Below are 16842 nucleotides of genomic sequence, written 5' to 3'. Positions count from 1 at the left end.
ACAGCATAAACGTCTCCCACAGCATAAACGTCTCCCACAGCATAAACGTCTCCCACAGCATTAACGTCTCCCACTCTCCCGCCAGCTCTCCCTGCTGGTCGCACTAAAATAAAACTCAACATTCTCCAGTAACACTCGTGTGGCCATAAAAGGAGCACACAAAAAGATGGAGAGATACTGCATATAATAGGCGACGTTTCGGGGGATGGCCCTTCTTCATAGCACGTGAAGGGTAATTTCCCGAAACGTCGCCTGTTATATATATAAAAAAATCAATTTGTAAGGCCACGCAGTGGTATTGACGATTGCATTGTTTGTGTTTCGTGCACCACTGACAACGCAGAATCGCCGAGTAATGTTGTCTTGGAGAGTGTTGCCAAACTCCTTCAACTGGCCCAGCAGCATTGGATTGAACCAATGAACCAATGCTGCTGATGAAGATGGACTTCCAGAGGGCCCGGCTGCCCATGGGTTGCGTAAAAACTACGGTTCTTTTTCTTATAATTGTATGCCGAGGCAAGTATGGGAAGAAGATGTTAATTCATAGTCTTTGGTTCTTTCGGTAAAGTCACGTAGATAGAAAAAATAATAAAGGTAAATTAAATAAAAACTACGACGTTTCGATCACAACACAAGCGGTCGTCATCAGGAGGATCGCTTGTGTCGTGATCGAAACGTCGTAGTTTTATTTTTTATTTATTTGGATTTTTTTTTATTCTACCTACGTGCCTTTACCGAAATGACCAAAGAATATTAATTCCTGCAGTCACGAAAGTTTAAAGTCAAGATGTTAATTCAATTAACATTGTGCACAATGATTCATGATTTCCCTTAATACGATGCTTTGTATGGCTACTAAACTGGGGGCAGGATGCAGATTAGACTGAAGGAAATTATTAAAATCATGTAATAAGGCCATTTGCAAAGCATAGTTACTTATAATTGGCCTAAGCAGCCAAAGCAATCGACACTAACAAAAATAAGGGCACTAAAAATAAATATTCGCGATCCGTAGTGAACACTCCCATCTAGTGGAATAGCCTCAGTAGTGTAAATGTAAATGTGTTAGAATAAATTCGTTGAGTCTTTCGGTAAAGTAACGTAGATAAGAAAAACTACGACGTTTCGATCGCAACACAAGCAGTCTTCATCAGGAAAGATCCAAAAGTGAGTGTGGTAACCCTCCCGTAGAGGCGGTTAAATCTTGACTTAAAGATTTCGTGTCTGCAGGAATCCATATTCTTTGGGTCTTTCGGTAAAGTCACGTAGGTAGAAAATATATATTCAATTATTTATGTATTTTTTATTCTTCTTCTACCTATGTGACTTTACCGAAAGGACCAAAGAATATGGATTCCTGCAGTCACGAAAGCCTCAAATCAAGATTGACGTTTCGATCGCTTGTGTTTTACACTCGATAAGCGACTTACATCTCATCTAAAATGTTTTTAAAGGGCACACCCGGTGGCAGCTGTCCCTGTGCGGTGTAAGTCGACTCAGCACCTGGCCTGCAAATGGGCATTAGTCTGCCAGTATGGGGCAATGATTGCTGTGTATAATCCCAATTTAGTAATTTTGGGTGTAATGTTTTAAAAAATATTTAGCGATCTTTAACGTCCGAAGAGAAACAGACGGCCGGTGTTTTATGGCTAATATACCCGCAGTAATGACCAGGGCGGCCTGCCGGGTGAGAACCGCGTACCTCGAACGGCGAACACGCTTTCGCTGTCAATGTTCACGTATTATCATGCAACGTCCATTGTCAGCCTGAAGGTGGCAGCCAAAATCTGTACTGAATCCAACAACAACCACAACCACCACAACAGGTATTCGGGCAAAAAAAAACTACTGCAGCAAATCAGATGTCACTGGGGGTGACCTTTGAAATTTGTTAAGATGAGGTGTAAGTCGTTTATCGCGTCTAAAGTGTTCTGACACGCCACTGTGTGAAGCAGCGCTTCTCAACCGGGGGTACGCGGATCCCGGGGGGTCAGTGGCAATGTACCGAGGGGTAGGCGAGGTGAATTATAAATGTGTGAAATTCTATCGTGCATGAGAGTCATTGGTGGCTCGTCATGTACGAATCTGCCAACATAAAATAACTCGGAGAGCATTTAAATCAGTATGGTAGCCGAGAACGATGTGAATGACCTTTCTAAACTCATAGATCGCTAACAATGCGCGGGTTTCCAAGTCACCAGCGAGCGCAGAGCGCCCCGTGGATTTTTATTTAATTCACTTGCAGTTACCAGGTAGCTGGGATACCTCAAAAACATGGACAACTGGTAAAAAAATTGATGTTCATTATTCATATATTAATTTCTCAGAACCATGTTGTGTCAATCTTGATTTGAAGTTTTTGTGACTGCAGGAATCCATCTTCGTTGGTTCTTTCGGTAAAGTCATGTAGGTGAAATTAATGATAAAATATAAAAAAGTGAAAAACAACTAATTGTGATTTAATTTAGTTTTCACTTTTTTATTTTATCATTATTTTCACCTACGTGACTTTACCGAAAGAACCAAAGAGTATGGATCCTTACGGTCACAAAAACTTCAAATCTAGAATTACGTCGTGATTTGTTTGATTTTATTTCTACCTACGTGACTTTACCGAAAGAACCAAAGAGTATGTTGTGTCAGGCAAGGCAGGTAACTCGGTTGAAAGTAAATTCCACAAGGAGTTACAGTAGCCATGAAAGGTTAAGAATCACCGGTGTAAAGGACGTTCGTCAACTTCATCACAATTATCGTTCCCTTCTCTTTCCCCGGTAATATTGTACGGTACATCTGCGATGAACCCACTTCACCAACCTTCAATAACCAGGGTGCTCAGATATGGTCAATCAATCTCATGACCGACACGGCATTGGAAGGTCAACGGATTGGCATATGATGTTAATACAAAAGGATAATAGTACAGTATCGCCAGAGCAGTTAATGAATATAGTAACACATTAACAAGTGTACCATTACTTCAAATATTAACAATTCGCTGAAGACTAACTACAGTACTAAGAATATCAATATCCTCACAAGCAGTGTGTTTAAGAACTGCGGATCGCTGCCAGGTGCCTAAGTCGCACCAGACCATGTTCAGAATTCTTAAATGTCGGTATAAATCCCACAGGCTCCCAACAGGCAAACTAAAGCGACCTACCAAAGATCATAGAGGTCTGTGGGACAGGCACACGACGCCATTCTGCATGGCTGCCTTGTGAAATGTGTTAGAGCATAGCAACACGACTTCTCTGTACTCCTTGCACCCTTATTGGCAGTCTCACAAAATACACAACTACTATTGTACAGGACTTTTAAATTAAGTTAACGCTGACTAGACAGCATTGTGAAATGTGGCAGGTTGAGAGTTACAATCTGCCCATGCAGGGGTAATGCAGTTCAGGTTTGTGGAACAATTTAAAACACATGATGATGTTAATACTGCCAACTATGCTTTGAGAATTTCGCTACAGAACCAAGCACTGTCCCATTGCCAGTCTAAAACTCTGACGCATGAGCAGCTCTGGGGTGAACGGATAGTCCAGCATTGCGCGTGCTCACAGACTGATTAGCGTTAATTGTTGCCTGCCAACTTTTTGTTGGCATTCATGAGAGTGTGTGCGGATTTTCAGGAGAGTAATTGTGTGAGACCTTGTGCCACCTTTCACATTTCACGGCAGTGTGGACAATTTTGCGGTAGCATCATAGCAGTACATCTCAAATATGATTTTTAAATTAAAATCTGCAGTATTTGAAGTGCTGAAATTAAGTATAATTAAGAAGTAGATTGGTCAAGACAGTAAGCAGGAATACAATGTAGATAGTAACACTATTAAGGTACAGGGACACCCCAGGCATATCTTGTTAACGACACCACTGGAAAAAAGGCCGTCACTCAGTGGCGAGATGTTAACTGCCTCGCCTGGTATACAGGAGTTCATAGATTCAATCCAGACCCTGACGCCTGTATATTAGGAGTTTGCGTGTTCTCCCTGTGGTAGCGTGGATTTTTCTCCAGGTTCTTCAGTTTTTCCCTCCACATTTAGAAAAATGCGTTTACAGTATTTGGCTATCCATTTCCACGTGATAAGCCACTTCGTTGAGCTATCATTTGTGGTCAGGTCGCTTCTTCAAACGAGCTATATAGCTCAGTGGGCCTTACCTGGTAAAATAAAAATAATCTATTGTTTAGTTTCACTCAGGAGAACTTTACAAAACCCCTTTTGGGTGTATTTTGGCCGACCTTTGCATGCATGCCAGACATCTTGCAAGTGCCTACACTGCACCGCACAACATGCGACCTGCCGATCGACGAATGAAAGGGACCAAATACTTAGCCTCCTTAAGCAAAGGCCTGAAGGCAGTCAGCAGCCTCCATTTCCTGGCTGCCCACCCACAACAAATTGGCACGCGACCAGGCTTCTTCAACTGGCTGCTCACTGGCCACATCTGGTCACATAAAGGCTCTTGGAGTAGCCCACCGAAATACGGCTAATCTGTCCGCCAGCACTTGTCCAATGAGAACACAATTAAAACCCTATCCATTGTCGGTCCACTTTCACTGAAGGTAATGTGACCCTCTCCACTCGATGCATGCCCCCCTATGGGGCCGAATTCGAATTTCCCACCAAAATTTTGAAAAATCAGCGCACTCCACATGGGCAATTGCCGGCAAGGGCACTTCTGTGAAGTGGCAAGTGTTAAAGGATGATTTGACACTCGCCGGTGTTGCTCCATCATCTTTGAGTATGGTGAGTGGTGAGTGTCAGAGTCTGTGAAACCTACCATCACCCCGACTTAGATCGTGTAAACCCTTCTGGAATACGACAGAGACCCTGACCATTTTCAAGTTCCACTCTAAAGAATGGGATGGCAACAGCTTTGGACAAACAGCGACGTCCCCAATAAATATCTTACCATTGACCCAAACCTTTTAACCCCCTGGGTTAAACTTGCCCACCCAAAAAAATCTGAATAATCCCAAGCACTCATGGCAGATGGGCCACCGCCTAATCAAATGAAATAAATCAGAGAAAGCTCGGTGATTAGCAACTAAGAAAATTCTGACTGGGCCATGGACCACAACGCGAAAAGCTCAGCAGAGGCTTTGAAGACACCGATTGAGCCCCCCACTCCCGAAGCTGTGCCTTGACATTGGACATGGTCATAGACTTATGAGTTGCTTTAAAAAGCCACATGCAAGAAGAAGTGTTATGTGAGTGTCCGCTGAGTGGTATGGGTCACATGGAGGTAGCAACTCATGAGTCTATGTCCAGCTCTGATAGCCATAGCACACCCTGCATCACACATCACCTCTGTTATAACTGACCGCAGATAACGCAAAATAGTAATCAATCAAAAATAGTCAGGACATGGAGCAGTTGGCTAGGTTGGTGCAGCAGAAACTCCAACAGCGCTCCACCTTGGGTTGGTGCAGCCACCAATTCTGGCAAGCAGCTTTGCGACAGCAAGGCAGAGGCTTGTTGTTACTTCTCAGTTGTAGCTGCTGGACAGGCCTGTGGGGTCACATGCATCACTTGCACTGAGGGTTGAATACCCACGGGCAACCACTGTGTTTAGGGCAATCTGAAGGTCTAGGAAATAAATGGTGGTTTCGTGATCCAGGCTATAGGAAGTCACTGGAGCTATGCACTTTAAAATCTAGATTTAAAACTTTTTTTTGGGACTGCATTTTCTGTTCAGTTTTTTGTCCTTCCCGCACACCTCTGATTAGCACGTTTGGCTGCGTACGGTGCGAAAGAAGTTAAACATACAGACCTACATACGGCTTTTCACCCGCGTGCTGGAGCAGCGTTCAACCCTGGACGGGGATGGTGGATTGTGAGCGTTTCCGAGCAACCACAATGCCCTGTGACAGGCCCACAAAGCGCAGTGATGTTAAGACATTGTATTTGTTATACTGCAGGAGTTGAGAGCAAACTCACTGAGGTATTGCCGTTTAATTGTTTATGTAAATGTTGTGAATTTCGATCTAACCCAAAACGCGATCTAACCCAAAAAAACCTCTATTATGGATTCATATTGGTCGCGAAAGTCGACGTGTTAAATTATCAATTTGTTTGGATAATATCAAATTTAAAGTCTAACATTGCAAATAAAAGCGTGTGTGTGTGTGTGCATGCTCAGAGCTGCGTGTGTGACCTGACGGGGAATTTTTGGCTCGGTGTCCCCAGTCTCTGACCCCAATCACCGGCCAAAGCACTCCAGACCGACTGTAACTGAGAACACGGGGATAATTGGCTCCGTCTAGCGCACACTGATGTACAAGGGGTTAGGACCATAACCTATTTCTCACACAGTTGTGTCAGCATAATTTGATACTAATTCAAACGTGGTTCAGACAAGGAGTGGCTCTGGTGTAAGTTAATAATATAACTAAAGAATTATCACGATGCTCCTTTTAAACAATGGTCCAGAGGATACATACATAGGTCGATGGACTAAAAACAGAAGTATTTGAAGAGATCAAATGTATATATTTGTATACACTACAATGTTACACGTTATCCTCTGCAACAATGCAGACTGAATGTTTGGCACTGAACGGGTCCCGATGGAGGCTCTTGCCAATGACATCTGCAATACAGTGGCTTTTACTTGACAGGCTCGAATCTCTTGATGAGAGCCTGAATGTTGAGCTCTTGTCCAGAGATAATTACTGAAATCACTGCTGCTGATCCTAATGGCGCAGAAGTCCATTGGCTGATGAAACTCAACCCTGGACTGCTGCCCACGACGCTTTCACGAATACATTTCCTCGCTCACTTATGCCGCTGCCAGACTTGTCACACTGCAAACAACACCAACAAACTAAAAGCTAATTGTAATGACGTTAGTTGTGATGACTTGCGAAACGTCGTACTCAAATTGTAAATGTTGTGGGTTTTACTCTCCAACACACCAGCGCGTGCTGTATTCGTAACTAATTGGCATGTGTTGTTTACGTGACAAACCTTGCTAATGGGCTGCGTCGGGTTGAACGACGCATTTTTATTTACGCGATCTCACCCAAACAAAAACCTCCATTGTGATTTAATGTCGGTCGCGAAAGCCCTCCAACTCCCCCGTGTCAAACTAAAACTTTGCATTGATAAGGCCACGTGCAAGCGGCCACGCGCCACGCGCTCCACGTGCCCACGCTCGACCAATGAGAGCCGCGATGCGACTCCTGCCCCCAGCCGGGGAGGGGGGGGGGTCACCGCTGAGCCAATGGGAGGCGCGTGGGGGTGGAGCCTAGGCGGTGTTGGAGGTGGGGGGGCTGCTACCCCCCCCCCACTTCGCCACTGTGCGTTAAGCGCTCGAGTCAAGCAGCAGCAGCAGCGGCTGGCGTGGTGACCACCCCGGCTTTATAAACAACAACATCATCATCTACAGCATCCCGAGTCTACAACATCGACTACAGCAACACAGCAGCAGCAACAGCGAGGTGAGTCAACTTTGGTTGGGCGCGTGGATTTCATTCAAAAGATCGAGTTTGAAAATCGGCCCCTGTGCGGCTGATGGAATGTGTCGAGAGAGACAAAAGAAGGCTGTGAATGACTGCGTATGGCTGCGTATAGTTTCAGGTTGTGTATCGTCAGCTGAGTTTGTTTATTTGCTATTTAGATTCTCCGCGGCGGGGCGAATTGGTTGTTTAGTGGGGAGTTGTTTTATCGTTTTGACTCGAACCCCCCCCCCCCATCTCGTTCAGGGAGGGGTCATTGGGGTCAAGCGAGGCTGGCCCTGTTGCTGATGAGACACTCAATGTCGAAACCCGGACCTGTTGCTCTGCATTGAGACAATGCTGCTGGAATAATGCGCTCTCAGAAGACCGTGCGGGCTGATGGGATGTGTTGACAGAATAGTGTTGTTCTTTGTTATGCGGAGGGACAGGTGTATGTATTAGTATTCTCTGCTTATTTAATGTGTCGGTTTTGTAAGAGTGCACTTGAGTATCTTCTTGGTTCTTTAGGTAAAGTCACGTAGAATGGAAATAATAAAATAATAAAATAAAACATAATAAAATAATTCTCACGACGTTTCGGCCACAACGCAAGCAGCCGTCCTCAGGTGAAGACCAGGTCTGTCGGGGAGACAGCGTCTGAAAAAATGCACTTGAGTAGTTGAATCGCAGTGCTGCAATGTACTCGAAGCATGCAATTCGTTACAGCAGCTGCCGCTAAGACGTATACAGCCCTGCAATTCCCTGCCCATGCCTCTTGCATTCAGGCTTGCACGACTGGTAAGCAGTAGTAGCCATAGAGAGAATATGCCCTCTCCGGGCGGGGTATTTGGGCTACTCTTTCACGCTGGCCAGAAAGATGTTGGAAAAGGGTGCCAAGAACATTTCATTGAGTCTGTTATTTATTTCAATCCATGGCTGTGCTCACTCTCAGCTTGCTTAGCGCTACACGCACGTGTCAAGTGCCACGCTATTGACCAAGTTGTGAGTGTGGAGTTCCTGTCCTATACCCCACATTATTATTCTGTTTAACCGATGGTAATAAAAAGGCATCTTGCAAACTTGTTCGTTGCTAAAGACTTTCAAGAGAGTGATTATCTCAAAAGGTTGGGGTTGTCTTGAAGAAATGAAAGACGTTTCTTAGAAACTGGTGTAAAATGATAAGCAATGGTTGAGTCACGCAATCTTATATATATAACCATGTACAGCTTTCCCCATGCCACATGAGGGTTGTTCGACCATACTTCACCACACCGGTCAGTGCGGACTGCTCAAAGGTCGTGGGATTCTGGACCGGTTCAGAGTATCGCTCGCCACTGATGTCCGCCACGGCTGGGAATCAAGAGAGGCAGGCAATTAATTCTAGATTTGAAGCTTTCGTGACTGCAAGGATTCATACTCTTAGGTTTTTTCGGTAAAGTCACGTAGGTACATTTTTTAAAATAATTATAATAAATGAAAATAAATCAATTAAATCACGACGTTTCGGAGGCAACACAAGCTTCCTTCATCAGGTGTTATGCCTTTTTACATGTGACTTTACCGACAAAACCTAAGAGTAGGCAGGCAATTGTTGTAAGAACATTGCATAACATCGCCTGTGTGGCATTTCCGCTCCCGTTATTTGGGGAGGCCTTCATCCAGCAGTGGCTGATGACGCTCATGGTGACGAGTAATTTTTTTAGGGGGGGGGAATTTGACTTAACCTGGGCTTTAATAACATCCTGGACTCACATGCTCGTGTCGGGAAAACAAATTCAGGAGGTGTAATTGTGCGTTATTGGGTAACGCGGGGTTGGGATGTGAGTGCGTGAATCACTCGCTTGATGATTGATTACATCTCTTGCACAGTAACCCCTGGCTCTACACCGTCACGTTAGGCAATCCCCAGTTTAACTTGTCTGACCCATACGCACGGAGATCATTGAACTTTAAGACGGACTGTCAGCGAGCACCTATTAAGGGCGTGGGCGACACAACGTGTTAGTTTGGGGGGTGTCGTCGCCTTTGTCTCTCGAATTCTGACGTTTACACGCCGTGCCTGGGAATATTTTAAGGCTGAGTCGACCTAGAGGAGGTCCAGGACAAGTTGATAGTGGACACCACTTTCCATTGACTTTATCTGTGGCCGGATAGGTTCAGAGTGCAATTTACAAACCATTGCCCAATGGCATTCCACAGGCTCTCTCACCTTTGCCTGTTTAACCCCCAGCTCTCCACTGGAACATATAATAATACAGAACTGTAGTCCGAATTGGTTGTGGGTTCTAACTTTTTATATGAAGGCTATGTACGTGCACACAAACTCTGACCCACACATACCTACAGGTACATGCACACATTAAATAATACGTTCACAAAGACAAAGATCCCCCGTATAGCCTTAACATACTGTTGGGGCAAGTGCTGTTAGCGAGCAGCTATGAAGGCTGGCACGGCACACGAGGGGGTGGCTGGCCAGCACCACGTGTACAGGCACGCATAGCCACACATAGCCACACATACATAGTCTGAGAAACAGTGGAGATTCATTCACGAACAACATCCTGTTTGTAGTGAGTTCTTGCATGGGTTTAGTATACATTAAATACTATAATTTGTTGTTTTTGCTGGTGTAAGGGGCCGTCCATAAATAACGTCACGCACCTAGGGGGGAGGGTCAGACATTTGTGACGATGTGTGACGAAGGGGGGGGGGGGTGAGAAATGTGACGTCACATCAAAATGCGCAACTTTAAATAAACAGACAACACGTTCTACTTAATTAAATAGACTTTTAGATCAATATTTTCTCCTACAACATCAGAGTGCAGCGCCACATTAAACACGCACTACAATGACAATAGTTTAAAGCGATTTGAAGCATGTTTTATATATTTTGGGGGGGGGGGGGCAGAGCTTTGTGACGTCATATTTGAGGGGGGTCTGACTTTTTTTGGGGGGGGGGGTCAAAAATCGTCCAAAATCGTGTGACGTCATTTATGGACGCCCCCTAAGCACACTTCCCCCCGCCACTCTACCCGCTGTGGTCTATGGATATTTATGTGACTCTTAAATGTTTATGAAACTAACGATCTCCAGTATATATAACAACTGTTAGATGGCTATGTACTGTAACTTTATGTAACGGGAATATCCTTTGACCGCCACCTCTGCCCACGGTCTAGGGCTGCGGTCGTCTCTGTAAAAGAGCTGCCAAACTCAATGGGGGCCTCTCTCTTGCCAGCAGTAGGTGCCAAGTCTTGTTGAGTCTGTGCTGAACTCCACTGGCGTGCTGGTGTCACAAGCACGAGCTTTAAACGCGGTGCCAGTTTCGTCACCGAGCTGAGTGTCAGCCTCCGTTGTGGAGGCAACCTCAGTCCCAGGTGTCAACATGCCATGTGCTACTGACCCTCACCACCTTTGACATGGTGAAACCAACGAATGACCCCGTGTCAAACAACGGGGCCTGGGTATTTTGCAAGGCACGTTATCGTCACTTTTGGCAGGTTAACAACTTGACGGCTTTGAAACGATGATACTGTACAGTACAAACTTGCATTCTGTTTGTTATTATTTACAACAAAAAAACATCGGATGCAGTGACGTCATTGTCTTAAAGGCAAAGGTGCAGCCCTGCAATTGCGTCCACACGCCACTGCAGGTGAAAGAGCCGTCCACTCGAGGGAAGCTCTAGAGAACCCCACTACACAGTGTATTTGGCCTACTCTTCCACGCTGGCTAGATGTCTTGATAGAGATAGACTTACCCCTAACTATACTCCACCACAGGCATATGCATTGTCTATGAAACTATCAGAGTATGTTTTTTGTTTGCATTCTGACCACAAGTATTGTGGTTAATGCAGACATGATTCCTTGTAAAAGGTTTCATTTTGGGTGTTTTAACATCTTAACATCTGTTTTGTGGTCAGAAAAAATGGGAAAACCTATTCTCATGCTTTGTTGAATTTGGGATTTTGGCTAAAGACGGCCACAATGTTCTTCAGTGATATCTTTATCTTTACTTATTTCTCTATTCTGTCACACGATCTCGTATATTAGCCAGGGGGCAAACTTAGATAATCGTCCTTTCCGGATTAACGAAAAAAGGACTCTGTTGTTGTTATACCCTTTAGCCCGCTGTGGGAGTGAGCAATTTCCATAGTGGGGCAAGAAAAATGACCTCCGTTGGGGTTGTCCATGAGTCATCTGTGTTTGAAAACGAATTTGAATGCATTCCACGAGTTCAAAGTGTGGATTATCTGATTCAATGCAATGGGTGGACGGGGCGGGGAGGCATTTGGCCAACCTGTTGTGATGAATCGGTTAGCGAATGTTAATTCAGTTTTTTTTTTGGAAGAACAAACGAGCTTGTACACTGCGTTCTTCATTCCTCTGAGCGTGAGTAGGGCTGCAGTGCAGTACAGGCTGATATGTTTAGCTGGCGTTCATGCTAAATTGTCTAGACACACAGACACGGCATCTACCCCACACGTGATGACAAGTAGTACGTCTGTGACAGCAGCAGCATCCGGATTTCGCCACTCGGTGACGTCTACATAAGTACATATGCCAGGCGATGTGTACTTAGAGGCCATGTGAAATGTCAAGGGTCATTGGACAGATCTAGGTTTTCGAGGCCAGTTTAACAAATAGGCTTTCGCGACTAATGTCATCCATAGTATAGGTTTTTTTGGGTTAGATCACGTAAATATAAATGTGTCGTTAAACCCGCCACCACCCGACACAGCCAATCAGTAAGGTTTGTCACGTAAACAGAACGTGCCAATTCGTTACGAGTACAGCACACCGCTGTGTTGGAGAGCAAATCCACAACATTTACAAACTGAGCACGAAAGTCTCGCCAGTAATTACAACTAACTTCATCCGGTGGACAACCAGATTTGATATTATAGGTCAACTGACTGTGACGCGCGCACAGACTATGGATTTGCACTGGCGGAGAAAAAAATGCACGTTTTGTCGTTTGTCCGTGCGTGCATTTTATACCGTTCCAGGTATTTGCCTGGCCGCCAACGTACTTTGTAGCATCACCACTTGTTTATAAATCTAGCCATGTAGCTCGGACTAGGATGCGTTCCACCATGCTTTGAACTGTCCGCTCAGCACCTAGCCACAGCATAGCCCCAAGCGACATGCGCTGTAAATCACAGTGCACAGAATTCGTTTCTCATTACCTGTCGAGTTATTATTCTCCATGTTTGCATGTGTGAAAATATCTAATTTGTGTTGAAAAGTGTTGTGTGAGTAGAATTTTTGGTCAGATCATCTTTTCTTAGGAACGCGTCTTAGGTCATGTAATGAGACCTTATGGGAAATACGTTTCGATTTATGATTTGTCACTTTACCTTCAGGTTTTTAAGAATGCAACCAAAAACGTACATCGAGGTATTGCCCAATATTAGGGTCTAGCGGAACGCACCCAGCACAGCAGGGCCGATTGAGGCTTCATGCTGCGTATTGGTGCAGCGAGCCAAATGAATGCAAGGCAGAGAGAATGTGCGTCAGAAGCAGCAGAGTGGCCGGTGCTGGGTTTCTAGCGTGGGTGTTTATTGCGTGCAGTATGTAATGCAATCCAAGATCACAAATGTATCTATGCATGTATATATGTAGAGTTTGATTTGATTAGATACGTGTGTTTTCTGATGAAATCGCCCAATGATGCTGGATGTAATTACCAGCGAAACGTCACGGTACTGAAATTGAAAACGAAGTAGTCACTAATTGGCACGATTTGTTGAGTGACAAACCTTGCTGGTTGGCTCTGTCGGGTGGTGGCGGATTAACGACACATTTATACTCACGTGATCTAACCCCCCAAAAAAAAGCTTTATTGTGAATCATATTGGTCGCGAATGCCTACGTGTAAACTGACACGTGTTTTTATGAGACCCTTACACCGAGCGTTGAGGACAGGGCTACAAGTCGCACTGGGAATGGCTCTGGCTCCTGCCTGCATAGCTTTACTGGGGCCAGCCCATCATCAAGGATCTGGATCCTTATTTTCAGTTTAATCAGAAGAATCTGAAAGTTTCGGTACGGATGCGAAGCTTCGGATGCTCTGAAAAGTTCTGTGATACTCATTCAATTAATTAATTCAATTTTTTTTTAGTAAAGACTCGCCCCGAATAAAGAGGGCATCGCAATACATTACACTATAAATTTAAGAAAGGTCGTTCTACCTATAAAATCAAGACACGTATAAAAATATCAAATTGAGAGGACATACTTCAGGATTGATTCAAAAGTATGATATCAAAGGAAATGACATCGCTTGCATTGCGTCACTGCCATGCTTTTCCCACCTAAAGTAGTGTCACTTGGCATGGAGCAAGTAAGGGAATTGGTGAGTGTGGTGGGAGGTTCAATGGGTAAATTGGTGAGTAATTGGGTGGGGTAGAATGAGTGAATAAATAAATGGGTTTGTCAGTTGTGTGAAGAAGCGAGTTGCGAGTATTGTCAAAGAGAATGAATGATTGTGTGGCAGAGCACGTGCCGAGATGAGAGACTGCGTTTGGGCACTCAATTTAAAGAGCCCGAATGACAATTCGTCTGTGAATAACGATGTAACAACACCTCGAGATAGAGTAACAGCCTACCTAGGAGGCTACCACAAGATACAGGAAGATCAGCTTGCTAGCTCTTCCGCCTTCGAGACCTCTTCCTCCACTTCCTCTACCTGCAAGTTCTCCAACTGCTCTTACAATTCCTCCACCTCAAACTGTACTGTATTGTGCAATTTATTTACGTATTGCTATGTTTTTGTTAACTATCTGAATGCGTTCATGCCTTCGTATGGGATAATGTCTATTTGAGTGGTTCTGTCAACGGGAGTGCTCCTTTACGTATGAATGACGATATCTCTGCGTGTGTTCTTACTTCTCTGTGTTCTTGTCTCTGCGCGTGTTATTGTATGTACGTAGGCGCCAATTCCCCAAGCTATGTGGCTCTATACTTTATTGGGATATTTGGCAAATTAATAAGGAAGAGTTCGACATCTGTTAACAATATATCCGTGTTTTACCTAATATACATGCGTTGATTTTTGTTTGTCCAGCCCATTATGCCAGATAATCATTGCGTTTCTTTTCCAAACTTGTTCCGCAAAAAAAACAACGAACAAACCCAAACGGGGCACGCAGGGAAACTGGTCGGGCGTGGGCGATGATGATGATGATGATCACGACGGCGGTGGCGGCACGGCTCTCAAAATAAATATCAGCTGCCAGCTCGAATTGTTTCACAAGTGGAACACGATCTGCCTGGATCGCAGGACGGTACACACCCCTCGCCCGCCCGCCGGGCCGTCCGCTCGCCGACCCGTCCGCGTGACCGCCACCCCGCCGAAATGTCCCAGTGAACGTGCGCGGCGCAAACTTTCCACGGCGCACGGAGCCAAGCAACCACGAGGACCTCCCGCTTTTGGCAGCACCTCGGTTCACCCGCCGCTCACGGGTGAACCGTAGAAGCACCGGAGCACTCGACAGAACAGCTGCTGCCTGCCGTGTCTCTCTCCGCGTGCGTGAGTGCGGCGTCTTCCACGTGCTTAGCTCCTTCACGTGCTCCATCGTGCGCAAGCAGCTGATCCGCTGTGTTTATCAAGCGGTGGGCTTGGGTTGAGGTTTTCATATTCACGCTTTGGCTGCTGCGAGCAGTTTCAGTTTCTATCGGGAGGCAAGCGGGAAGCCAGCTGCTCTCTCCCTCTCTATATATAAGCAGACGTTTGCCTCTGATTTAGTTTTTCCTCTGCGACAATTGACGTCAGTCTGTGGAGCATTTTCATAATTCTCTTAAGAAAGGTGCAACCAAATTTCGGCCGGACTTAAACAGCGTCTTCAAATAAAACAAGCCTCGAAGGAAAACGTCCCGTTGGAATACGAAGTAGCGCTGCTGGTAGCTTGGCTCAAGTTATTTATCTTTCGGTTTTAATTTATTTATTTGTTAAACCAATCTTCAAACCCGTGTTGGACAGCCGGGACCCACAACCCAGGTGTGTATCTTAGTCTCGTCTAAGCATTGATTATATGAAGTTACTGTGTATATATAAAAACAAGACGCACTCTTAATCAACCTTGATTTGAAGCTTTCGTGACTGCAGGAATCCATACTCTTTGTTTCTTTTGGTAAAGTGACGTAGGTTTATGGATCTATTATTATCTATTATTGTTTATACCTAAGTGACTTTACCGAAAGAACCAAAGAGTAACTCTTAATACAACGTTTGCTAAAGCAATGCTTGGCATTACCATTGGCTGGTGGGTTACGGCACACAAATGCAAAGCTTTCCAGCCCCTGTTGAGCACGGATGAGCATGGTGGTGTTCAGCGCTGCCGCCGCCGCCAGGACATCGTGTGTGCTTACAGAAGCAATGTTCCAGCAGCGGTGACAAAGGTGCCCTGTGTATTAACAAAGCCGCTTTTGTGTGGCCTGCCAATTAAACTCTGTTGCATTGTGGGGGTGCTGGCGACAGGAATGATGTCTTTAACACGGAGTAGGCTTTTGTCGCTCATATTTTTGGCTCGTAATACATTTCTGGGGTTCGGCAATGCACTGGTCAGACAAAATGTGTGTGGCTAAGAACCCTCCACCACCCGACACAGCCAAACACGTTTATTGTCACGTGGTGTACAAGCGTTTAGCGTGCCAATTATTTTTGGATCGGTGAGATGTGATGACGCCCTGGTCTTGGGGCGGTGGCGGCAGAGCGGTGGGGGCGGGGTCCCATGACCTAATGGAAACAAAGAAGCTGTGGTCTTTGACTTATTCTGGGCGCCTGATGTTTGGGTTTGACCAGGTGGATGCGAGCTTTCCACTTGTTTGCGTGGAGGGAGCGGTTCAAGTTCAAGTTCATTTATTAGGTATAGCCCTGTGAGCCATTCGGCTCTTGAATCGGGTGCAACCGCAACAAACAAAAAACAAAAACATGAACAAAAAAACATCTTAAAGTGAATATGTGACTGAGTGCAAACAGAAAATCCAAGAAAAGACAGCAAATATTGCAGAAAAAAACACCGTACACCAGCGGTGATGCGATGGTCAGTGCATTATTTCTCTATGACCAGACACCAGGGTTCAATTCCCGGCCGTGACCATACCAGTGGGGAGTGATCTCTCAACCAGACTGGGGCTCCCCGTCAAAATCCCGGTGCTGACCAAGTACGGCCGTACAACCCGCATGAGTGACGCAGCAATCGTTCATTCAGTTGTGCAGCTCGCTGACAATTTTCTCTCTCGACCAAAAGGTGCAGCGGCAATCGCTTTGCTCCGCGTTGTCGCGGGGTGTTTCAGATCGCCGTGGTTCCCGAGTGCAGATCTGGTGCTGTGTAGCTCTCCATTTTCGTGCTGCACCACGTGTTGTATGGCGTTCCGCTCGAATTCC

Source organism: Callorhinchus milii, unplaced genomic scaffold (genome assembly GCF_018977255.1).
Source record: "Callorhinchus milii isolate IMCB2004 unplaced genomic scaffold, IMCB_Cmil_1.0 Scaffold428, whole genome shotgun sequence".
Classification (NCBI taxonomy): domain Eukaryota; kingdom Metazoa; phylum Chordata; class Chondrichthyes; order Chimaeriformes; family Callorhinchidae; genus Callorhinchus; species Callorhinchus milii.
The sequence above is the reverse complement of the archived record's forward strand: the minus strand, read 5'-3'. Positions refer to the sequence as shown.